Here is a 22,321-nt window from a genome sequence, read left to right on the forward strand (position 1 = left end):
CTTGGAAGTCCTCGTGTCGCGACCGCTTACGTAAATTATAGCTAAAAAGTTTGAAATAATTGTTTTTAATCAGTTAATCGTCTCCGGAGTAATCTGCGTTATACCCTTCCGCACAGAACCGGTTCACGACAACAAAAATCGATAAATGTTCCAAGAAAATAGAAAAAAAAAATAAGAAGAAGAAAATAGCGATTGCAAAGCTATTATTATGCCTGTGATACGATAAAATGGAACCGGAATCGAATTTCGGACTTCCTAAACATATTTCTCAAGGAAACGGAAGCTTAACAGAAGCTGAAAATTGCAAATTCGAGGGTCTTAGAGAAGGAATTCGGTTAAAATCTCACAACCTCGTTACGGAGTAATGTGTCTCGTTCGTTTGCCCATTTACAATCAAATTAGCCTACAATTTTGTCCAAATCCGGCAGTGCCCGAGCTACGTTGATTTCACATGTCTTATCTGGTCCCGATCGAGATTCAGAAGATTTGAGCCGAAAATCGTCTGTCAACAAGTAATCAAAAATAGAAAAACACGAAAAGGGTTGCAACACGAGGACTTCCCAGGGGGTCACCCATCCTAGTACTGGTCTCGTCCAAGCACGCTTAACTTCGGAGTTCAGATGGTATCCGGTGCATTAGTGTTGGTATGATCACACCCGACATTGAGTGGGATGTTTATTCTTATATCTCTCGAGTAAGTGTGGCGCGGGCGCCGATAGACAACACGCGTCACTGCTCTCACCAAATCAAAACCATGATGTTAAACGTTCTGGCGCGATGGCAGAGCTAGGATGGGTGACCTCCCTGGGAAGTCCTCGTGTCGCGACCGTTTACTTAAATTATAGCTAAAAAAGTCGAAATATTTTTTTTAATGAGGTAACCGTCTCCGTAGTAATTTGCGTCATACCCTTCCGCACAGATCGGCTCACGAAAATAAAAATCGCTAAATGTTCCCAGAAAATAGAAAAAATAGAAGAAGAAAATAGCGAATGTAAAGCTATTATTATGCTTGGGATACGATAAAATGGAACCGGAATCAAATTTCAGACTTCCTAAACGGATTTCTCGAGGAAACGGAGCTTAACAAAAGCGGAAAATCGCAAATTAGAGTGTCTTAGAGAAGAAATTCTGCTAAAATCCCGCCAGCTCATTGCGGAGTAATGAGTCTCATTCGTTTGGCCCGTTTACAATCAAATTAGGCTAAAATTTTGTCCAAATCCGGCATTGCCCGAGCTACGTTGATTTCACATGTCTTATCTGGTCCCGATCGAGATTCAGAAGATTTGAGCCGAAAATCGTCTGTCAACAAGTAATCAACCAAAAATAGAAAAACACAAAAAAGGGTGCAACACGAGGACTTCCCAGGGGGTCACCCATCCTAGTACTGGTCTCGCCCAAGCACGCTTAACTTCGGAGTTCTGATGGGATCTGGTACATTAGTGCTGGTATGATCGCACCCGACATTGAGTGGGATGTTTATACTTATATTCCTCGAGTACGTGTGGTGCGGGCGGCGATGGACAACACACGGGACTGCTCTCGCCCATTTAGAACCATGAAGTTAAGTGTTCTGTTGCGATGGCAGAGTTAGGATGGGTGACCTCCCTGAGAAGTCCTCGTGTCGCGACCGTTTACGGAAATTATGGCTAAAGCAGTCGAAATAATTGTTTTAATGAGTTAACCGTCTCCGGAGTAATCTGCGTCATACCCTTACGCACAGAACCGGCTCATGACAACAAAAATTGCTAAATGTTTCCATAAAATAGAAAAAAAATAAGAAGAAGAAAATAGCGAATGTAAAGCTATTATTATGCCTGAGATACGAGAAAATGGAACATGAATCGAATTTCGAACTTCCTAAGCGGATTTCTCGAGGAAACGGAAGCTTAACAGAAGCGGAAAATCGCAAATTAGAGGGTCTTAGAGAATGAATCCTGCTAAAATCTCGCCAGCTCATTGCGGAGTAACGAGTCTCGTTCGTTTGCCCGTTTACAATCAAATTAGCCTACAATTTTGTCCAAATCCGGCAGTGCCTGAGCTACGTTGATTTCACATGTCTTATCTCGTACCGATCGAGATTCAGATGATTTGAGCTGAAAATCGTCTGTCAACAAGGGAACAAAAATAGAAAAACACGAAAATGGGAGCAACACGAGGATTTCCCAGGGGTCCACCCATCCTAGTACTGCTCTCGTCCAAGCACGCTTAACTTCAGAGTTCTGATGGAATCCGGTGGATTAGTGATGGTATGATCGCATCCGACATAAGTGGGATGTTTTTTCTTACATCCCTCGAGTACGTGTGGAGCGGGCGGTGATGGAGAACACAGGCACTGCTCTCGCCCAATCAAAACCACGAAGTTAAGCGTTCTGGCGCGAAGGAGCGGGCTAGGATGGGTGACCTCCCTGAGAAGTCCTCGTGTCGCGACAGTTTTCGAAAATTATGGCTAAAACAGTCGAAATAATTGATTTAATGAGTTAACCATCTCCGGAGTAATCTGCGTCATACCCTTCCGCACAGAACCGGCTCATGACAACAAAAATTGCTAAATGTTTCCATAAAATAGAAAAAAAAATAAGAAGAAGAAAATAGCGAATGTAAAGCTATTATTATGCCTGAGATACGATAAAATGGAACATGAATCGAATTTCGAACTTCCTAAGCGGATTTCTCGAGGAAACGGAAGCTTAACAGAAGCGGAAAATCGCAAATTAGAGGGTCTTAGAGAATGAATTCTGCTAAAATCTCACCAGCTCATTGCGGAGTAACGAGTCTCGTTCGTTTGCCCGTTTACAATCAAATTAGCCTACAATTTTGTCCAAATCCGGCAGTGCCTGAGCTTCGTTGATTTCACATGTCTTATCTCGTACCGATCGAGAATCAGATGATTTGAGCTGAAAATCGTCTGTCAACAAGTAAACAAAAATAAAAAAACACGAAAATGGGAGCAACACGAGGATTTCCCAGGGGGTCACCCATCCTAGTACTGCTCTCGTCCAAGCACGCTTAAATAAAGAGTTCTGATGGGATCCGGTGCATTAGTGATGGTATGATCGCATCCGACATTAAGTGGGATGTTTATTATTATATCAACGGAGTAAGTGTGGAGCGGGCGGCGATGGACAACACGTGGCACTGCTTTCGCCCAATCAGAACCATGAAATTAAGCGTTCTGGCGCGATGGCAGAGCTAGGATGGGTGACTTCCCCGGGAAGTCCTCGTGTCGTGACCGTTTAGGTAAATTAGAGATAAAACAGTCGAAATAATTGTTTTTAAAGAGTTAACCGTTTATGAAGTAATCTGCATCATACCCTTCTGCACAGAACCGGCTCACGACAACAAAAATCGCTAAATGTTCCAAGAAAATAGAAAAAAAAATAAGAAGAAGAAAATAGCGAATGTAAAGCTATTATTATGCCTTGGATATGATAAAATGGAACCGGAATCAAATTTTGAACTTCCTAAGCGGATTTCTCGTGGAAACGGAAGCTTTACAGAAGCGGAATCGCAAATTAGACGGTCTTAGAGAAGGAATTCGGCTAAAATCTCGTCAGCTCATTGCGGAATAATGAGTCTCGTTCGTTTGCCCGTTTACAATCAAATTAGGCTACAATTTTTTCCAAATCCGACAGTGCCCGAGCTACGTTGATTTCACATGTCTTATCAAGTCCCGATCGAGATTCAAATGATTTGAGCCGAAAATCGTCTGTCAACAAGTAATCAAAAATAAAAAAAACGAAAATGGGCGCAACACGAGGACTTCCCAGGGGGTCACCCATACTAGTATGGCTCTCGCCCAAGCACGCTTAATTTCGGAGTTCTGATGGGATCTAGTGCATTATTGCGGGTATGATCGCACCCGAAATGTAGTGGGATGTTTATTCTTATATCCCTCGAGTACGTGTGGAGCGGGCGGCGATGGACAACACGCGGCGCTGCTTTCGCCCAATCAGAACCATGAAGTTAAGCGTTCTGGTGCGATGGCAGTGCTAGGATGGTTGACCTCCCTGGGAAGTCCTCGTGTCGCGACCGTTTACGTAAATTTTGGCTAAAACTGTCGAAATAATAGTTTTTAATGAGTTAACCGTCTCCGGAGTAATCTGCGTCATACCCTTCCGCACAGAACCGTCTCACAACAATAAAAATCGCTAAATTTTCCCAGAAAATAGAAAAAAAAAATAAGAAGAAGAAAATAGCGAATGTAAAGCTACTATAATGCCTGGGATACGATAAAATGGAACCGGAATCGAATTTCGGACTTCCTAAGCGGATTTCTCGATGAAACGGAAGCTTAATAGAATCGGAAAATTGCAAATTAGAGGATCTTAGAAAAGGAATTCGGCTAAAATCTCGTCAGCTCATTGCGGAGTAATGAGTCTCGTCCGTTTGCCCGTTTACAAAAAAATTAGGCTACAATTTTGTCCAAATCCGGCAGTGCCCGAGCTACGTTGAATTCACATGTTTTATCTGGTCCCGATCGAGATTCAGATGATTTGAACCGAAAATCATATGTCAACAAGTAATAAAAAATAGAAAAACACGAAAAGGGGTGCAACACGAGGACTTCCTAGGGGTTCACCCATCCTAGTACTGCTTTCGCCCAAGCACGCTTAACTTCAGAGTTCTGATGGGATACGGTACATTATTGCTGGTATTATCGTACCCGACATTGAGGGGGATGTTTATTCTTATAGCCCTCGAGTACGTGTGGAGCGGGCGGCGATGGACAAAACGCGGCACTGCTCTAGCCCAATCAGAACCATTAGGTTAAGCATTCTGGCGCGATCGCAGAGCTAGAATGGGTGACCTCCCCGGGAAGTCCTCGTGTCGCGACCGTTTACGTAAATTATGGCTAAAACAGTCGAAATAATTGTTTTTAATTAGTTAACCGTCTCAGGAGTAATCTGCGTCATACCCTTCAGCGCAGAACCGGCTCACGACAACAAAAATCGCTAAATGTTGCCAGAAAATATAAAAAAAAATAAGAAGAAGAAAATAGCGAATGTAAAGCTATTATTATTCCTGAATACGATAAAATGGAACCGTAATCGAATTTTGAACTTCCTAAGAGGATTTCCCGAGAAACGGAAGCTTAACAGAAGCTGAAAATCGCAAATTCGAGGGTCTTAGAGAAGGAATTCGGCTAAAATATCACCACCTCGTTACGGAGTAATGTGTCTCGTTCGTTTGCCCGTTTACAATCAAATTAGCCTAAAATTTTGTCCAAATCCGGCAGTGCCCGAGCTACGTTGATTTCACATGTCTTATCTGGTCCCGATCGAGATTCAGATGATTTGAGCCGAAAATCGTCTGTCAACAAGTAATCAAAAATAGAAAAACACGAAAAGGGGTGCAACACGAGGACTTCCCAGGGGGTCACCCATCCTAGTACTGGTCTCGTCCAAGCACGCTTAACTTCGGAGTTCAGATGGTATCCGGTGCATTAGTGCTGGTATGATCACACCCGACATTGAGTGCGATGTTTATTCTTATATCCCTCGAGTAAGTGTGGCGCGGGCGGCGATGGACAACACGCGGCACTGCTCTCACCAAATCAGAACCATGATGTTAAACGTTCTGGCGCGATGGCAGAGCTAGGATGGGTGACCTCCCTGGGAAGTCCTCGTGTCGCGACCGTTTACGTAAATTATAGCTAAAAAGTTTGAAATAATTGTTTTTAATCAGTTAATCGTCTCCGGAGTAATCTGCGTCATACCCTTCCGCACAGAACCGGTTCACGACAACAAAAATCGATAAATGTTCCCAGAAAATAGAAAAAAAAAATAAGAAGAAGAAAATAGCGATTGCAAAGCTATTATTATGCCTGTGATACGATAAAATGGAACCGGAATCGAATTTCGGACTTCCTAAACATATTTCTCAAGGAAACGGAAGCTTAACAGAAGCTGAAAATTGAAAATTCGAGGGTCTTAGAGAAGGAATTCGGTTAAAATCTCACAACCTCGTTACGGAGTAATGTGTCTCGTTCGTTTGCCCATTTACAATCAAATTAGCCTACAATTTTGTCCAAATCCGGCAGTGCCCGAGCTACGTTGATTTCACATGTCTTATCTGGTCCCGATCGAGATTCAGATGATTTGAGCCGAAAATCGTCTGTCAAAAAGTAATCAAAAATAGAAAAACACGAAAAGGGGCGCAACACGAGGACTTCCCAGGGGGTCACCCATCCTAGTACTGGTCTCGTCCAAGCACGCTTAACTTCGGAGTTCAGATGGTATCCGGTGCATTAGTGTTGGTATGATCACACCCGACATTGAGTGGGATGTTTATTCTTATATCCCTCGAGTAAGTGTGGCGCGGGAGGCGATGGACAACACGCGGCACTACTCTCACCAAATCAGAACCATGATGTTAAACGTTCTGGAGCGATGGCAGAGCTAGGATGGGTGACCTCCCTGGGAAGTCCTCGTGTCGCGACCGTTTACTTAAATTATACCTAAAAAAGTCGAAATATTTTTTTTAATGAGGTAACCGTCTCCGTAGTAATTTGCGTCATACCCTTCCGCACAGATCGGCTCACGAAAATAAAAATCGTTAAATGTTCCCAGAAAATAGAAAAAAAAGAAGAGAAAAATAGCGAATGTAAAGCTATTATTATGCTTGGGATACGATAAAATGGAACCGGAATAAAATTTCAGACTTCCTAAACGGATTTCTCGAGGAAACGGAGCTTAACAGAAGCGGAAAATCGCAAATTAGAGGGTCTTAAAGAAGAAATTCTGCTAAAATCTTGCCAGCTCATTGCGGAGTAATGAGTCTCATTCGTTTGGCCCGTTTACAATCAAATTAGGCTAAAATTTTGTCCAAATCCGGCATTGCCCGAGCTACGTTGATTTCACAAGTTTTATCTGGTCCCGATCGAGATTCAGATGATTTGAACCGAAAATCGTATGTCAACAAGTAATCAAAAATAGAAAAACACGAAAAGGGGTGCAACACGAGGACTTCCTAGGGGTTCACCCATCCTAGTACTGCTCTCGCCCAAGCACGCTTAACTTCGGAGTTCTGATGGGATACGATACATTATTGCTGGTATGATCGCACCCGACATTGAGTGGGATGTTTATTCTTATATCCCTCGAGTACGTGTGGAGCGGGCGGCGATGGACAAAACGCGGCACTGCTCTAGCCCAATCAGAACCATTAAGTTAAGCATTCTGGCGCGATCGCAGAGCTAGGATGGGTGACCTCCCCGGGAAGTCCTCGTGTCGCGACCGTTTACGTAAATTATGGCTAAAACAGTCGAAATAATTGTTTTTAATTAGTTAACCGTCTCCGGAGTAATCTGCGTCATACCCTTCAGCGCAGAACCGGCTCACGACAACAAAAATCGCTAAATGTTGCCAGAAAATAGAAAAAAAAATAAGAAGAAGAAAATAGCGAATATAAAGCTATTATTATTCCTGGGATACGATAAAATGGAACCGTAAACGAATTTTGAACTTCCTAAGAAGATTTCTCGAGAAACGGAAGCTTAACAGAAGCGGAAAATCGCAAATTAGAGGGTCTTAGAGAAGGAATTCGGCTAAAATCTCACCACCTCGTTACAGAGTAATGTGTCTCGTTCGTTTGCCCATTTACAATCAAATTAGCCTACAATTTTGTCCAAATCTGGCAGTGCCCGAGCTACGTTGATTTCACATGTCTTATCTGGTCCCGATCGAGATTCAGATGATTTGAGCCGAAAATCGTCTGTCAACAAGTAATCAAAAATAGAAAAACACGAAAAGGGGTGCAACACGAGGACTTCCCAGGGGGTCACCCATCCTAGTACTGGTCTCGTCCAAGCACGCTTAACTTCGGAGTTCAGATGGTATCCGGTGCATTAGTGTTGGTATGATCACACCCGACATTGAGTGGGATGTTTATTCTTATATCCCTCGAGTAAGTGTGGCGCGGGCGCCGATGGACAACACGCGGCACTGCTCTCACCAAATCAGAACCATGATGTTAAATGTTCTGGCGCGATGGCAGAGCTAGGATGGGTGACCTCCCTGGGAAGTCCTCGTGTCGCGACCGTTTACTTAAATTATAGCTAAAAAAGTCGAAATATTTTTTTTAATGAGGTAACCGTCTCCGTAGTAATTTGCGTCATACCCTTCCGCACAGATCGGCTCATGAAAATAAAAATCGCTAAATGTTCCCAGAAAATAGAAAAAAAAAGAAGAAGAAAATAGCGAATGTAAAGCTATTATTATGCTTGGGATACGATAAAATGGAACCGGAATCAAATTTCAGACTTCCTAAACGGATTTCTCGAGGAAACGGAGCTTAACAGAAGAGGAAAATCGCAAATTAGAGTGTCTTAGAGAAGAAATTCTGCTAAAATCTCGCCAGCTCATTGCGGAGTAATGAGTCTCATTCGTTTGGCCCGTTTACAATCAAATTAGGCTAAAATTTTGTCCAAATCCAGCATTGCCCGAGCTACGTTGATTTCACATGTTTTATCTGGTCCCGATCGAGATTCAGATGATTTGAACCGAAAATCATATGTCAACAAGTAATCAAAAATAGAAAAACACGAAAAGGGGTGCAACACGAGGACTTCCTAGGGGTTCACCCATCCTAGTACTGCTCTCGCCCAAGCACGTTTAACTTCGGAGTTCTGATGGGATACGGTACATTATTGCTGGTATGATCGCACCCGACATTGAGTGGGATGTTTATTCTTATATCCCTCGAGTACGTGTGGAGCGGGCGGCGATGGACAAAACGCGGCACTGCTCTAGCCCAATCAAAACCATTAAGTTAAGCATTCTGGCGCGATCGCAGAGCTAGGATGGGTGACCTCCCCGGGAAGTCCTCGTGTCGCGACCGTTTACGTAAATTATGGCTAAAACAGTCGAAATAATTTTTTTTAATTAGTTAACCGTCTCCGGAGTAATCTGCGTCATACCCTTCAGCGCAGAACCGGCTCACGACAACAAAAATCGCTAAATGTTGCCAGAAAATAGAAAAAAAAATAAGAAGAAGAAAATAGCGAATGTAAAGCTATTATTATTCCTGGGATACGATAAAATGGAACCGTAATCGAATTTTGAACTTCCTAAGAGGATTTCTCGAGAAACGGAAGCTTAACAGAAGCGGAAAATCGCAAATTAGAGGGTCTTAGAGAAGGAATTCGGCTAAAATCTCACCACCTCGTTACGGAGTAATGTGTCTCGTTCGTTTGCCCATTTACAATCAAATTAGCCTACAATTTTGTCCAAATCCGGCAGTGCCCGAGCTACGTTGATTTCACATGTCTTATCTGGTCCCGATCGAGATTCAGATGATTTGAGCCGAAAATCGTCTGTCAACAAGTAATCAAAAATAGAAAAACACGAAAAGGGTTGCAACACGAGGACTTCCCAGGGGGTCACCCATCCTAGTACTGATCTCGTCCAAGCACGCTTAACTTCGGAGTTCAGATGGTATCCGGTGCATTAGTGTTGGTATGATCACACCCGACATTGAGTGGGATGTTTATTCTTATATCTCTCGAGTAAGTGTGGCGCGGGCGCCGATAGACAACACGCGTCACTGCTCTCACCAAATCATAACCATGATGTTAAACGTTCTGGCGCGATGGCAGAGCTAGGATGGGTGACCTCCCTGGGAAGTTCTCGTGTCGCGACCGTTTACTTAAATTATAGCTAAAAAAGTCGAAATATTTTTTTAATGAGGTAACCGTCTCCGTAGTAATTTGCGTCATACCCTTCCGCACAGATCGGCTCACGAAAATAAAAATCGCTAAATGTTCCCAGAAAATAGAAAAAAAAGAAGAAGAAAATAGCGATTGTAAAGCTATTATTATGCTTGGGATACGATAAAATGGAACCGGAATCAAATTTCAGACTTCCTAAACGGATTTCTCGAGGAAACGGAGCTTAACAGAAGCGGAAAATCGCAAATTAGAGTGTCTTAGAGAAGAAATTTTGCTAAAATCCCGCCAGCTCATTGCGGAGTAATGAGTCTCATTCGTTTGGCCCGTTTACAATCAAATTAGGCTAAAATTTTGTCCAAATCCGGCATTGCCCGAGCTACGTTGATTTCACATGTCTTATCTGGTCCCGATCGAGATTCAGAAGATTTGAGCCGAAAATCGTCTGTCAACAAGTAATCAATCAAAAATAGAAAAACACAAAAAGGGGTGCAACATGAGGACTTCCCAGGGGGTCACCCTTCCTAGTACTGGTCTCGCCCAAGCACGCTTAACTTCGGAGTTCTGATGGGATCCGGTACATTAGTGCTGGTATGATCGCACCCGACATTGAGTGGGATGTTTATACTTATATTCCTCGAGTACGTGTGGTGCGGGCGGCGATGGACAACACACGGGACTGCTCTCGCCCATTCAGAACCATGAAGTTAAGTGTTCTGTTGCGATGGCAGAGTTAGGATGGGTGACCTCTCTGAGAAGTCCTCGTGTCGCGACCGTTTACGGAAATTATGGCTAAAGCAGTCGAAATAATTGTTTTAACGAGTTAACCGTCTCCGGAGTAATCTGCGTCATACCCTTCCGCACAGAACCGGCTCATGACAACAAAAATTGCTAAATGTTTCCATAAAATAGAAAAAAAAAATAAGAAGAAGAAAATAGCGAATGTAAAGCTATTATTATGCCTGAGATACGATAAAATGGAACATGAATCGAATTTCGAACTTCCTAAGCGGATTTCTCGAGGAAACGGAAGCTTAACAGAAGCGGAAAATCGCAAATTAGAGGGTCTTAGAGAATGAATTCTGCTAAAATCTCACCAGCTCATTGCGGAGTAACGAGTCTCGTTCGTTTGCCCGTTTACAATCAAATTAGCCTACAATTTTGTCCAAATCCGGCAGTGCCTGAGCTTCGTTGATTTCACATGTCTTATCTCGTACCGATCGAGAATCAGATGATTTGAGCTGAAAATCGTCTGTCAACAAGTAAACAAAAATAAAAAAACACGAAAATGGGAGCAACACGAGGATTTCCCAGGGGGTCACCCATCCTAGTACTGCTCTCGTCCAAGCACGCTTAAATAAAGAGTTCTGATGGGATCCGGTGCATTAGTGATGGTATGATCGCATCCGACATTAAGTGGGATGTTTATTATTATATCCCCGGAGTAAGTGTGGAGCGGGCGGCGATGGACAACACGCGGCACTGCTTTCGCCCAATCAGAACCATGAAATTAAGCGTTCTGGCGCGATGGCAGAGCTAGGATGGGTGACTTCCCCAGGAAGTCCTCCTGTCGTGACCGTTTAGGTAAATTAGAGATAAAACAGTCGCAATAATTTTTTTTAAAGAGTTAACCGTTTACGAAGTAATCTGCATCATACCCTTCTGCACAGAACCGGCTCACGACAACAAAAATCGCTAAATGTTCCAAGAAAATAGAAAAAAAAATAAGAAGAAGAAAATAGCGAATGTAAAGCTATTATTATGCCTTGGATATGATAAAATGGAACCGGAATCAAATTTTGAACTTCCTAAGCGGATTTCTCGTGGAAACGAAAGCTTTACAGAAGCGGAATCACAAATTAGACGGTCTTAGAGATGGAATTCGGCTAAAATCTCGTCAGCTCATTGCGGAATAATGAGTCTCGTTCGTTTGCCCGTTTACAATCAAATTAGGCTACAATTTTTTCCAAATCCGACAGTGCCCGAGCTACGTTGATTTCACATGTCTTATCAAGTATTGATCGAGATTCAAATGATTTGAGCCGAAAATCGTCTGTCAACAAGTAATCAAAAATAAAAAAAACGAAAATGGGCGCAACACGAGGACTTCCCAGAAGGTCACCCATACTAGTATGGCTCTCGCCCAAGCACGCTTAACTTCGGAGTTCTGATGGGATCTAGTGCATTATTGCGGGTATGATCGCACCCGAAATTGAGTGGGATGTTTATTCTTATATCCCTCGAGTACGTGTGGAGCGGGCGGCGATGGACAACACGCGGCGCTGCTTTCGCCCAATCAGAACCATGAAGTTAAGCGTTCTGGTGCGATGGCAGTGCTAGGATGGTTGACCTCCCTGGGAAGTCCTCGTGTCGCGACCGTTTACGTAAATTTTGGCTAAAACTGTCGAAATAATAGTTTTTAATGAGTTAACCGTCTCCGGAGTAATCTGCGTCATACCCTTCCGCACAGAACCGTCTCACAACAATAAAAATCGCTAAATTTTCCCAGAAAATAGAAAAAAAAATAAGAAGAAAAAATAGGGAATGTAAAGCTACTATAATGCCTGGGATACGATAAAATGGAACCGGAATCGAATTTCGGACTTCCTAAGCGGATTTCTCGATGAAACGGAAGCTTAACAGAAGCGGAAAATCGCAAATTAGAGTGTCTTAGAGAAGAAATTCTGCTAAAATCTCGCCAGCTCATTGCGGAGTAATGAGTCTCATTCGTTTGGCCCGTTTACAATCAAATTAGGCTAAAATTTTGTCCAAATCCGGCATTGCCCGAGCTACGTTGATTTCACATGTTTTATCTGGTCCCGATCGAGATTCAGATGATTTGAACCGAAAATCATATGTCAACAAGTAATAAAAAATAGAAAAACACGAAAAGGGGTGCAACACGAGGACTTCCTAGGGGTTCACCCATCCTAGTACTGCTCTCGCCCAAGCACGCTTAACTTCGGAGTTCTGATGGGATACGGTACATTATTGCTGGTATGATCGCACCCGACATTGAGTGGGATGTTTATTCTTATATCCCTCGAGTAAGTGTGGCGCGGGCGCCGATGGACAACACGCGGCACTGCTCTCACCAAATCAGAACCATGATGTTAAACGTTCTGGCGCGATGGCAGAGCTAGGATGGGTGACCTCCCTGGGAAGTCCTCGTGTCGCGACCGTTTACTTAAATTATAGCTAAAAAAGTCAGAATATTTTTTTTAATGAGGTAACCGTCTCCGTAGTAATTTGCGTCATACCCTTCCGCACAGATCGGCTCACGAAAATAAAAATCGCTAAATGTTCCCAGAAAATAGAAAAAAAAGAAGAAGAAAATAGCGAATGTAAAGCTATTATTATGCTTGGGATACGATAAAATGGAACCGGAATCAAATTTCAGACTTCCTAAACGGATTTCTCGAGGAAACGGAGCTTAACAGAAGCGGAAAATCGCAAATTAGAGTGTCTTAGAGAAGAAATTCTGCTAAAATCTCGCCAGCTCATTGCGGAGTAATGAGTCTCATTCGTTTGGCCCGTTTACAATCAAATTAGGCTAAAATTTTGTCCAAATCCGGCATTGCCCGAGCTACGTTGATTTCACATGTTTTATCTGGTCCCGATCGAGATTCAGATGATTTGAACCGAAAATCATATGTCAACAAGTAATCAAAAATAGAAAAACACGAAAAGGGGTGCAACACGAGGACTTCCTAGGGGTTCACCCATCCTAGTACTGCTCTCGCCCAAGCACGCTTAACTTCGGAGTTCTGATGGGATACGGTACATTATTGCTGGTATGATCGCACCCGACATTGAGTGGGATGTTTATTCTTATATCCCTCGAGTACGTGTGGAGCGGGCGGCGATGGACAAAACGCGGCACTGATCTAGCCCAATAAGAACCATTAAGTTAAGCATTCTGGCGCGATCGCAGAGCTAGGATGGGTGACCTCCCCGGGAAGTCCTCGTGTCGCGACCGTTTACGTAAATTATGGCTAAAACAGTCGAAATAATTGTTTTAAATTATTTAACCGTCTCCGGAGTAATCTGCGTCATACCTTTCAGCGCAGAACCGGCTCACGACAACAAAAATCGCTAAATGTTGCCAGAAAATAGAAAAAAAAATAAGAAGAAGAAAATAGCGAATGTAAAGCTATTATTATTCCTGAATACGATAAAATGGAACCGTAATCGAATTTTGAACTTCCTAAGAGGATTTCCCGAGAAACGGAAGCTTAACAGAAGCTGAAAATCGCAAATTCGAGGGTCTTAGAGAAGGAATTCGGCTAAAATCTCACCACCTCGTTACGGAGTAATGTGTCTCGTTCGTTTGCCCGTTTACAATCAAATTAGCCTAAAATTTTGTCCAAATCCGGCAGTGCCCGAGCTACGTTGATTTCACATGTCTTATCTGGTCCCGATCGAGATTCAGATGATTTGAGCCGAAAATCGTCTGTCAACAAGTAATCAAAAATAGAAAAACACGAAAAAGGGTGCAACACGAGGACTTCCCAGGGGGTTCAGATGATTTGAGCCGAAAATCGTCTGTCAACAAGTAATCAAAAATAGAAAAACACGAAAAAGGGTGCAACACGAGGACTTCCCAGGGGGTCACCCATCCTAGTACTGGTCTCGTCCAAGCACGCTTAACTTCGGAGTTCAGATGGTATCCGGTGCATTAGTGCTGGTATGATCACACCCGACATTGAGTGGGATGTTTATTCTTATATCCCTCGAGTAAGTGTGGCGCGGACGGCGATGGACAACACGCGGCACTGCTCTCACCAAATCAAAACCATGATGTTAAACGTTCTGGCGCGATGGCAGAGCTAGGATGGGTGACCTCCCTGGGAAGTCCTCGTGTCGCGACCGTTTACGTAAATTATAGCTAAAAAGTTTGAAATAATTGTTTTTAATCAGTTAATCGTCTCCGGAGTAATCTGCGTCATACCCTTCCGCACAGAACCGGTTCACGACAACAAAAATCGATAAATGTTCCCAGAAAATAGAAAAAAAAAATAAGAAGAAGAAAATAGCGATTGCAAAGCTATTATTATGCCTGTGATACGATAAAATGGAACCGGAATCGAATTTCGGACTTCCTAAACATATTTCTCAAGGAAACGGAAGCTTAACAGAAGCAGAAAATTGCAAATTCGAGGGTCTTAGAGAAGGAATTCGGTTAAAATCTCACAACCTCGTTACGGAGTAATGTGTCTCGTTCGTTTGCCCATTTACAATCAAATTAGCCTACAATTTTGTCCAAATCCGGCAGTGCCCGAGCTACGTTGATTTCACATGTCTTATCTGGTCCCGATCGAGATTCGGATGATTTGAGCCGAAAATCGTCTGTCAACAAGTAATCAAAAATAGAAAAACACGAAAAGGGACGCAACACGAGGACTTCCCAGGGGGTCACCCATCCTAGTACTGGTCTCGTCCAAGCACGCTTAACTTCGGAGTTCAGATGGTATCCGGTGCATTAGTGTTGGTATGATCACACCCGACATTGAGTGGGATGTTTATTCTTATATCCCTCGAGTAAGTGTGGCGCGGGAGGCGATGGACAACACGCGGCACTGCTCTCACCAAATAAGAACCATGATGTTAAACGTTCTGGAGCGATGGCAGAGCTAGGATGGGTGACCTCCCTGGGAAGTCCTCGTGTCGCGACCGTTTACTTAAATTATACCTAAAAAAGTCGAAATATTTTTTTTAATGAGGTAACCGTCTCCGTAGTAATTTGCGTCATACCCTTCCGCACAGATCGGCTCACGAAAATAAAAATCGTTAAATGTTCCCAGAAAATAGAAAAAAAGAAGAGAAAAATAGCGAATGTAAAGCTATTATTATGCTTGGGATACGATAAAATGGAACCGGAATCAAATTTCAGACTTCCTAAACGGATTTCTCGAGGAAACGGAGCTTAACAGAAGCGGAAAATCGCAAATTAGAGGGTCTTAAAGAAGAAATTCTGCTAAAATCTCGCCAGCTCATTGCGGAGTAATGAGTCTCATTCGTTTGGCCCGTTTACAATCAAATTAGGCTAAAATTTTGTCCAAATCCGGCATTGCCCGAGCTACGTTGATTTCACATGTTTTATCTGGTCCCGATCGAGATTCAGATGATTTGAACCGAAAATCGTATGTCAACAAGTAATCAAAAATAGAAAAACACGAAAAGGGGTGCAACACGAGGACTTCCTAGGGGTTCACCCATCCTAGTACTGCTCTCGCCCAAGCACGCTTAACTTCGGAGTTCTGATGGGATACGGTACATTATTGCTGGTATGATCGCACCCGACATTGAGTGGGATGTTTATTCTTATATCCCTCGAGTACGTGTGGAGCGGGCGGCGATGGACAAAACGCGGCACTGCTCTAGCCCAATCAGAACCATTAAGTTAAGCATTCTGGCGCGATCGCAGAGCTAGGATGGGTGACCTCCCCGGGAAGTCCTCGTGTCGCGACCGTTTACGTAAATTATGGCTAAAACAGTCGAAATAATTGTTTTTAATTAGTTAACCGTCTCCGGAGTAATCTGCGTCATACCCTTCAGCGCAGAACCGGCTCACGACAACAAAAATCGCTAAATGTTGCCAGAAAATAGAAAAAAAAATAAGAAGAAGAAAATAGCGAATGTAAAGCTATTATTATTCCTGGGATACGATAAAATGGAACCGTAATCGAATTTTGAACTTCCTAAGAGGATTTCTCGAGAAACGGAAGCTTAACAGAAGCGGAAAATCGCAAATTAGAGGGTCTTAGAGAAGGAATTCGGCTAAAATCTCACAACCTCGTTACGGAGTAATGTGTCTCGTTCGTTTGCCCATTTACAATCAAATTAGCCTACAATTTTGTCCAAATCTGGCAGTGCCCGAGCTACGTTGATTTCACATGTCTTATCTGGTCCCGATCGAGATTCAGATGATTTGAGCCGAAAATCGTCTGTCAACAAGTAATCAAAAATAGAAAAACACGAAAAGGGGTGCAACACGAGGACTTCCCAGGGGGTCACCCATCCTAGTACTGGTCTTGTCCAAGCACGCTTAACTTCGGAGTTCAGATGGTATCCGGTGCATTAGTGTTGGTATGATCACACCCGACATTGAGTGGGATGTTTATTCTTATATCCCTCGAGTAAGTGTGGCGCGGGCGCCGATGGACAACACGCGGCACTGCTCTCACCAAATCAGAACCATGATGTTAAACGTTCTGGCGCGATGGTAGAGCTAGGATGGGTGACCTCCCTGGGAAGTCCTCGTGTCGCGACCGTTTACTTAAATTATAGCTAAAAAAGTCGAAATATTTTTTTTAATGAGGTAACCGTCTCCGTAGTAATTTGCGTCATACCCTTCCGCACAGATCGGCTAACAAAAATAAAAATCGCTAAATGTTCTCAGAAAATAGAAAAAAAAGAAGAAGAAAATAGCGAATGTAAAGCTATTATTATGCTTGAGATACGATAAAATGGAACCGGAATCAAATTTCAGACTTCCTAAACGGATTTCTCGAGGAAACGGAGCTTAACAGAAGCGGAAAATCGCAAATTAGAGTGTCTTAGAGAAGAAATTCTGCTAAAATCTCGCCAGCTCATTGCGGAGTAATGAGTCTCATTCGTTTGGCCCGTTTACAATCAAATTAGGCTAAAATTTTGTCCAAATCCGGCATTGCCCGAGCTACGTTGATTTCACATGTTTTATCTGGTCCCGATCGAGATTCAGATGATTTGAACCGAAAATCATATGTCAACAAGTAATCAAAAATAGAAAAACACGAAAAGGGGTGCAACACGAGGACTTCCTAGGGGTTCACCCATCCTAGTACTGCTCTCGCCCAAGCACGCTTAACTTCGGAGTTCTGATGGGATACGGTACATTATTGCTGGTATGATCGCACCTGACATTGAGTGGGATGTTTATTTTTATATCCCTCGAGTACGTGTGGAGCGGGCGGCGATGGACAAAACGCGGCACCGCTCTAGCCCAATCAGAACCATTAAGTTAAGCATTCTGGCGCGATCGCAGAGCTAGGATGGGTGACCTCCCCGGGAAGTCCTCGTGTCGCGACCGTTTACGTAAATTATGGCTAAAACAGTCGAAATAATTGTTTTTAATTAGTTAACCGTCTCCGGAGTAATCTGCGTCATACCCTTCAGCGCAGAACCGGCTCACGACAACAAAAATCGCTAAATGTTGCCAGAAAATAGAAAAAAAAATAAGAAGAAGAAAATAGCGAATGTAAAGCTATTATTATTCCTGGGATACGATAAAATGGAACCGTAATCGAATTTTGAACTTCCTAAGAGGATTTCTCGAGAAACGGAAGCTTAACAGAAGCGGAAAATCGCAAATTAGAGGGTCTTAGAGAAGGAATTCGGCTAAAATCTCACAACCTCGTTACGGAGTAATGTGTCTCGTTCGTTTGCCCATTTACAATCAAATTAGCCTACAATTTTGTCCAAATCTGGCAGTGCCCGAGCTACGTTGATTTCACATGTCTTATCTGGTCCCGATCGAGATTCAGATGATTTGAGCCGAAAATCGTCTGTCAACAAGTAATCAAAAATAGAAAAACACGAAAAAGGGTGCAACACGAGGACTTCCCAGGGGGTCACCCATCCTAGTACTGGTCTCGTCCAAGCACGCTTAACTTCGGAGTTCAGATGGTATCCGGTGCATTAGTGTTGGTATGATCACACCCGACATTGAGTGGGATGTTTATTCTTATATCTCTCGAGTAAGTGTGGCGCGGGCGCCGATAGACAACACGCGTCACTGCTCTCACCAAATCAAAACCATGATGTTAAACGTTCTGGCGCGATGGCAGAGCTAGGATGGGTGACCTCCCTGGGAAGTTCTCGTGTCGCGACCGTTTACTTAAATTATAGCTAAAAAAGTCGAAATATTTTTTTTAATGAGGTAACCGTCTCCGTAGTAATTTGCGTCATACCCTTCCGCACAGATCGGCTCACGAAAATAAAAATCGCTAAATGTTCCCAGAAAATAGAAAAAAAAGAAGAAGAAAATAGCGATTGTAAAGCTATTATTATGCTTGGGATACGATAAAATGGAACCGGAATCAAATTTCAGACTTCCTAAACGGATTTCTCGAGGAAACGGAGCTTAACAGAAGCGGAAAATCGCAAATTAGAGTGTCTTAGAGAAGAAATTTTGCTAAAATCCCGCCAGCTCATTGCGGAGTAATGAGTCTCATTCGTTTGGCCCGTTTACAATCAAATTAGGCTAAAATTTTGTCCAAATCCGGCATTGCCCGAGCTACGTTGATTTCACATGTCTTATCTGGTCCCGATCGAGATTCAGAAGATTTGAGCCGAAAATCGTCTGTCAACAAGTAATCAATCAAAAATAGAAATACTTAGGGTGCAACACGAGGACTTCCCAGGGGGTCACCCATCCTAGTACTGGTCTCGTCCAAGCACGCTTAACTTCGGAGTTCAGATGGTATCCGGTGCATTAGTGTTGGTATGATCACACCCGACATTGAGTGGGATGTTTATTCTTATATCCCTCGAGTACGTGTGGAGCGGGCGGCGATGGACAACACGCGGCGCTGCTTTCGCCCAATCAGAACCATGAAGTTAAGCGTTCTGGTGCGATGGCCGAGCTAGGATGGGTGACCTCCCTGGGGGTCACCCATCCTAGTACTGCTCTCGTCCAAGCACGCTTAACTTTAGAGTTCTGATGGGATCCGGTGCATTAGTGATGGTATGATCGCATCCGACATAAGTGGAATGTTTTTTCTTGCATCCCTCGAGTACGTGTGGAGCGGGCGGTGATGGAGAACACAGGCACTGCTCTCGCCCAATCAAAACCACGAAGTTAAGCGTTCTGGCGCGAAGGAGCGGGCTAGGATGGGTGACCTCCCTGAGAAGTCCTCGTGTCGCGACAGTTTTCGGAAATTATGGCTAAAACAGTCGAAATAATTGTTTTAATGAGTTAACCATCTCCGGAGTAATCTGCAACATACCCTTCCGCACAGAACCGGCTCATGACAACAAAAATTGCTAAATGTTTCCATAAAATAGAAAAAAAAAATAAGAAGAAGAAAATAGCGAATGTAAAGCTATTATTATGCCTGAGATACGATAAAATGGAACATGAATCGAATTTCGAACTTCCTAAGCGGATTTCTCGAGGAAACGGAAGCTTAACAAAAGCGGAAAATCGCAAATTAGAGGGTCTTAGAGAATGAATTCTGCTAAAATCTCGCCAGCTCATTGCGGAGTAACGAGTCTCGTTCGTTTGCCCGTTTACAATCAAATTAGCCTACAATTTTGTCCAAATCCGGCAGTGCCCGAGCTACGTTGATTTCACATGTCTTATCTCGTACCGATCGAGAATCAGATGATTTGAGCTGAAAATCGTCTGTCAACAAGTAAACAAAAATAAAAAAACACGAAAATGGGAGCAACACGAGGATTTCCCAGGGGGTCATCCATCATAGTACTGCTCTCGTCCAAGCACGCTTAAATAAAGAGTTCTGATGGGATCCGGTGCATTAGTGATGGTATGATCGCATCCGACATTAAGTGGGATGTTTATTATTATATCCCCGGAGTAAGTGTGGAGCGGGCGGCGATGGACAACACGCGGCACTGCTTTCGCCCAATCAGAACCATGAAATTATGCGTTCTAGCGCGATGGCAGAGCTAGGATGGGTGACTTCCCCGGGAAGTCCTCGTGTCGCGACCGTTTAGGTAAATTAGAGATAAAACAGTCGAAATAATTGTTTTTAATGAGTTAACCGTTTACGAAGTAATCTGCATCATACCCTTCTGCACAGAACCGGCTCACGACAACAAAAATCGCTAAATGTTCCAAGAAAATAGAAAAAAAAATAAGAAGAAGAAAATAGCGAATGTAAAGCTATTATTATGCCTTGGATATGATAAAATGGAACCGGAATCGAATTTTGAACTTCCTAAGCGGATTTCTCGTGGAAACGGAAGCTTTACAGAAGCGGAATCGCAAATTAGACGGTCTTAGAGAAGGAATTCGGCTAAAATCTCGTCAGCTCATTGCGGAATAATGAGTCTCGTTCGTTTGCCCGTTTACAATCAAATTAGGCTACAATTTTTTCCAAATCCGACAGTGCCCGAGCTACGTTGATTTCACATGTCTTATCAGGTCCGATCGAGATTCAGATGATTTGAGCCGAAAATCGTCTGTCAACAAGTAATCAAAAATAAAAAAAACGAAAATGGGCGCAACACGAGGACTTCCCAAGGGGTCACCCATACTAGTACTGCTCTCGCCCAAGCACGCTTAACTTCGGAATTCTGATGGGATCTAGTGCATTATTGCGGGTATGATCGCACCCGAAATTGAGTGGGATGTTTATTCTTATATCCCTCGAGTACGTGTGGAGCGGGCGGCGATGGACAACACGCGGCGCTGCTTTCGCCCAATCAGAACCATGAAGTTAAGCGTTCTGGTGCGATGGCAGTGCTAGGATGGTTGACCTCCCTGGGAAGTCCTCGTGTCGCGACCGTTTACGTAAATTTTGGCTAAAACTGTCGAAATAATAGTTTTTAATGAGTTAACCGTCTCTGGAGTAATCTGCGTCATACCCTTCCGCTCAGAACCGTCTCACAACAATAAAAATCGCTAAATTTTCCCAGAAAATAGAAAAAAAAATAAGAAGAAGAAAATAGCGAATGTAAAGCTACTATAATGCCTGGGATATGATAAAATGGAACCGAAATCGAATTTCGGACTTCCTAAGCGGATTTCTCGATGAAACGGAAGCTTAACAGAAGCGGAAAATCGCAAATTAGAGGATCTTAGAGAAGGAATTCGGCTAAAATCTAGTCAGCTCATTGCGGAGTAATGAGTCTCGTCCGTTTGCCCGTTTACAAAAAAATTAGGCTACAATTTTGTCCAAATCCGGCAGTGCCCGAGCTACGTTGATTTCACATGTTTTATCTGGTCCCGATCGAGATTCACATGATTTGAACCGAAAATCGTATGTCAACAAGTAATCAAAAATAGAAAAACACGAAAAGGGGTGCAACACGAGGACTTCCTAGGGGTTCACCCATCCTAGTACTGCTTTCGCCCAAGCACGCTTAACTTCGGAGTTCTGATGGGATACGGTACATTATTGCTGGTATGATCGCACCCGACATTGAGTGGGATGTTTATTATTATAGCCCTCGAGTACGTGTGGAGCGGGCGGCGATGGACAAAACGCGGCACTGCTCTAGCCCAATCAGAACCATTAAGTTAAGCATTCTGGCGCGATCGCAGAGCTAGGATGGGTGACCTCCCCGGGAAGTCCTCGTGTCGCGACCGTTTACGTAAATTATGGCTAAAACAGTCGAAATAATTGTTTTTAATTAGTTAACCGTCTCCGGAGTAATCTGCGTCATACCCTTCAGCGCAGAACCGGCTCACGACAACAAAAATCGCTAAATGTTGCCAGAAAATAGAAAAAAAAATAAGAAGAAGAAAATAGCGAATGTAAAGCTATTATTATTCCTGGGATACGATAAAATGGAACCGTAATCGAATTTTGAACTTCCTAAGAGGATTTCCCGAGAAACGGAAGCTTAACAGAAGCTGAAAATCGCAAATTCGAGGGTCTTAGAGAAGGAATTCGGCTAAAATCTCACCACCTCGTTACGGAGTAATGT

General features: G+C 43.2%; 21 non-coding genes and 7 pseudogenes across 21 annotated transcripts; all 28 read right to left on the minus strand.

Annotated features, from left to right (window-relative positions):
* Positions 1-539: 539 nt before the first annotated feature.
* On the minus strand, positions 540-658 carry LOC142507481 (5S ribosomal RNA). Its single transcript, XR_012805738.1, has one exon. It is a non-coding gene; the product is annotated as a 5S ribosomal RNA (ribosomal RNA).
* A 682-nt stretch (positions 659-1,340) lies between these two features.
* On the minus strand, positions 1,341-1,459 carry LOC142513368 (5S ribosomal RNA). Its single transcript, XR_012809318.1, has one exon. It is a non-coding gene; the product is annotated as a 5S ribosomal RNA (ribosomal RNA).
* A 682-nt stretch (positions 1,460-2,141) lies between these two features.
* Positions 2,142-2,260, minus strand: LOC142511571 (5S ribosomal RNA; annotated as a pseudogene).
* A 682-nt stretch (positions 2,261-2,942) lies between these two features.
* Positions 2,943-3,061, minus strand: LOC142511267 (5S ribosomal RNA; annotated as a pseudogene).
* A 681-nt stretch (positions 3,062-3,742) lies between these two features.
* On the minus strand, positions 3,743-3,861 carry LOC142510937 (5S ribosomal RNA; annotated as a pseudogene).
* Positions 3,862-4,546: 685 nt separating this feature from the next.
* Positions 4,547-4,665, minus strand: LOC142512127 (5S ribosomal RNA; annotated as a pseudogene).
* Positions 4,666-5,347: 682 nt separating this feature from the next.
* LOC142515100 (5S ribosomal RNA) lies at positions 5,348-5,466 on the minus strand. The gene has a single exon (XR_012810961.1). It is a non-coding gene; the product is annotated as a 5S ribosomal RNA (ribosomal RNA).
* Positions 5,467-6,151: 685 nt separating this feature from the next.
* Positions 6,152-6,270, minus strand: LOC142507014 (5S ribosomal RNA). Its single transcript, XR_012805282.1, has one exon. It is a non-coding gene; the product is annotated as a 5S ribosomal RNA (ribosomal RNA).
* A 678-nt stretch (positions 6,271-6,948) lies between these two features.
* LOC142509451 (5S ribosomal RNA) lies at positions 6,949-7,067 on the minus strand. The gene has a single exon (XR_012807624.1). It is a non-coding gene; the product is annotated as a 5S ribosomal RNA (ribosomal RNA).
* Positions 7,068-7,750: 683 nt separating this feature from the next.
* On the minus strand, positions 7,751-7,869 carry LOC142517393 (5S ribosomal RNA). The gene has a single exon (XR_012813142.1). It is a non-coding gene; the product is annotated as a 5S ribosomal RNA (ribosomal RNA).
* A 679-nt stretch (positions 7,870-8,548) lies between these two features.
* LOC142508844 (5S ribosomal RNA) lies at positions 8,549-8,667 on the minus strand. Its single transcript, XR_012807045.1, has one exon. It is a non-coding gene; the product is annotated as a 5S ribosomal RNA (ribosomal RNA).
* A 683-nt stretch (positions 8,668-9,350) lies between these two features.
* LOC142507059 (5S ribosomal RNA) lies at positions 9,351-9,469 on the minus strand. The gene has a single exon (XR_012805325.1). It is a non-coding gene; the product is annotated as a 5S ribosomal RNA (ribosomal RNA).
* A 681-nt stretch (positions 9,470-10,150) lies between these two features.
* On the minus strand, positions 10,151-10,269 carry LOC142514970 (5S ribosomal RNA). Its single transcript, XR_012810839.1, has one exon. It is a non-coding gene; the product is annotated as a 5S ribosomal RNA (ribosomal RNA).
* Positions 10,270-10,953: 684 nt separating this feature from the next.
* LOC142511268 (5S ribosomal RNA) lies at positions 10,954-11,072 on the minus strand (annotated as a pseudogene).
* A 681-nt stretch (positions 11,073-11,753) lies between these two features.
* LOC142509530 (5S ribosomal RNA) lies at positions 11,754-11,872 on the minus strand. Its single transcript, XR_012807699.1, has one exon. It is a non-coding gene; the product is annotated as a 5S ribosomal RNA (ribosomal RNA).
* Positions 11,873-12,556: 684 nt separating this feature from the next.
* Positions 12,557-12,675, minus strand: LOC142508118 (5S ribosomal RNA). Its single transcript, XR_012806347.1, has one exon. It is a non-coding gene; the product is annotated as a 5S ribosomal RNA (ribosomal RNA).
* A 678-nt stretch (positions 12,676-13,353) lies between these two features.
* On the minus strand, positions 13,354-13,472 carry LOC142508119 (5S ribosomal RNA). Its single transcript, XR_012806348.1, has one exon. It is a non-coding gene; the product is annotated as a 5S ribosomal RNA (ribosomal RNA).
* A 774-nt stretch (positions 13,473-14,246) lies between these two features.
* On the minus strand, positions 14,247-14,365 carry LOC142515371 (5S ribosomal RNA). The gene has a single exon (XR_012811221.1). It is a non-coding gene; the product is annotated as a 5S ribosomal RNA (ribosomal RNA).
* A 685-nt stretch (positions 14,366-15,050) lies between these two features.
* On the minus strand, positions 15,051-15,169 carry LOC142507741 (5S ribosomal RNA). The gene has a single exon (XR_012805989.1). It is a non-coding gene; the product is annotated as a 5S ribosomal RNA (ribosomal RNA).
* Positions 15,170-15,846: 677 nt separating this feature from the next.
* On the minus strand, positions 15,847-15,965 carry LOC142508120 (5S ribosomal RNA). Its single transcript, XR_012806349.1, has one exon. It is a non-coding gene; the product is annotated as a 5S ribosomal RNA (ribosomal RNA).
* Positions 15,966-16,648: 683 nt separating this feature from the next.
* LOC142507826 (5S ribosomal RNA) lies at positions 16,649-16,767 on the minus strand. The gene has a single exon (XR_012806069.1). It is a non-coding gene; the product is annotated as a 5S ribosomal RNA (ribosomal RNA).
* A 678-nt stretch (positions 16,768-17,445) lies between these two features.
* Positions 17,446-17,564, minus strand: LOC142509276 (5S ribosomal RNA). The gene has a single exon (XR_012807459.1). It is a non-coding gene; the product is annotated as a 5S ribosomal RNA (ribosomal RNA).
* Positions 17,565-18,247: 683 nt separating this feature from the next.
* Positions 18,248-18,366, minus strand: LOC142506354 (5S ribosomal RNA). Its single transcript, XR_012804648.1, has one exon. It is a non-coding gene; the product is annotated as a 5S ribosomal RNA (ribosomal RNA).
* A 677-nt stretch (positions 18,367-19,043) lies between these two features.
* LOC142506355 (5S ribosomal RNA) lies at positions 19,044-19,162 on the minus strand. Its single transcript, XR_012804649.1, has one exon. It is a non-coding gene; the product is annotated as a 5S ribosomal RNA (ribosomal RNA).
* Positions 19,163-19,287: 125 nt separating this feature from the next.
* LOC142512393 (5S ribosomal RNA) lies at positions 19,288-19,405 on the minus strand (annotated as a pseudogene).
* Positions 19,406-20,088: 683 nt separating this feature from the next.
* Positions 20,089-20,207, minus strand: LOC142511942 (5S ribosomal RNA; annotated as a pseudogene).
* A 680-nt stretch (positions 20,208-20,887) lies between these two features.
* On the minus strand, positions 20,888-21,006 carry LOC142508214 (5S ribosomal RNA). Its single transcript, XR_012806439.1, has one exon. It is a non-coding gene; the product is annotated as a 5S ribosomal RNA (ribosomal RNA).
* Positions 21,007-21,690: 684 nt separating this feature from the next.
* Positions 21,691-21,809, minus strand: LOC142509698 (5S ribosomal RNA). Its single transcript, XR_012807859.1, has one exon. It is a non-coding gene; the product is annotated as a 5S ribosomal RNA (ribosomal RNA).
* Positions 21,810-22,321: the final 512 nt, after the last annotated feature.

The sequence above is a fragment of the Primulina tabacum genome, chromosome 10 (assembly GCF_025594145.1).
Source record: "Primulina tabacum isolate GXHZ01 chromosome 10, ASM2559414v2, whole genome shotgun sequence".
NCBI classification, from domain to species: Eukaryota; Viridiplantae; Streptophyta; class Magnoliopsida; order Lamiales; family Gesneriaceae; genus Primulina; species Primulina tabacum.